Consider the following 873-nt stretch of genomic DNA (forward strand, 5'->3'; position numbering starts at 1 on the left):
CCTGAGGCCAAGCAGTCCCCTGGGACCCAACGGAGATGAAGCCGAAGGGGAAGCCGTCAAGGGCCGGGTCGGCGAAGGGCATGTGACAAGCTGAGACCGCGTGCAGGGTTGTTTAGGGAATGTTGAGTCCAGCTGTAATCCACCACAATTTGTCGGCCTTGTAACGTTACGAGATTACCCTTGGAATATTCCTAGATGCTGGCAGTTAGGGGCATTATGGGGTTTTTGGGCCTGTGGGTAGGTGAACCACCGGCTATAAATACCCCCATAACTGCGCCTGATGGGACATTGAATACCAGAGTTTTTGCCTCGTGCATTGATTTTTGTGCTGTTACTGTGCTTGTCATTTCTCTCTCGAGGCTTCGCCCTCGATGAACCGGGCAGTTGTGATACATCTTTGCTCCAAACGGTATCTCACACCAATAGTTTTGGCGCCCACCGTGGGGCTCGAACCCACGACCACAAGGTTAAGAGCCTTGTGCTCTATCGACTGAGCTAGACGGGCGCAGTAGGAAGCCACGAAGGACTTCAAAGGAAGGTCTTCCACACACTGCAGTGCGTTGGCCGCACCGGTCTTCATCGGTCTTCGTTCCATGAGGGGAAAGCAAAATGTCGACCCGACTTCGGCCTGGAACTCCCGCTCCCGGTCCCGGCTCTCAAAGCTAAGGCTATCGATGACTTGGCCAACAATAAATTTTGCGGAGGAGTAGCCCAGGGTCTCGGCCACCTCGGCGGGATTGGACATGCTCACGAGATAGCTGCTGCTTTTGCTCGACGAACCCGAGCTTGTGCTCGAAGCCGTAGCAGCAGCCTTCACCGAGTCGGTGGTGGTAGTCTTCAGCGCGGCTTCGCCATCATCATCATCTTCTTCTT

General features: G+C 54.8%; 1 non-coding gene across 1 annotated transcript; it reads right to left on the bottom strand.

Moving 5' to 3' along the window:
- Positions 1–432: 432 nt before the first annotated feature.
- TRNAK-CUU lies at positions 433–505 on the bottom strand. The gene has a single exon. It is a non-coding gene; the product is annotated as a tRNA-Lys (tRNA).
- Positions 506–873: the final 368 nt, after the last annotated feature.

Source organism: Panicum virgatum, chromosome 3N (assembly GCF_016808335.1).
Source record: "Panicum virgatum strain AP13 chromosome 3N, P.virgatum_v5, whole genome shotgun sequence".
In the NCBI taxonomy this organism is placed as follows: domain Eukaryota; kingdom Viridiplantae; phylum Streptophyta; class Magnoliopsida; order Poales; family Poaceae; genus Panicum; species Panicum virgatum.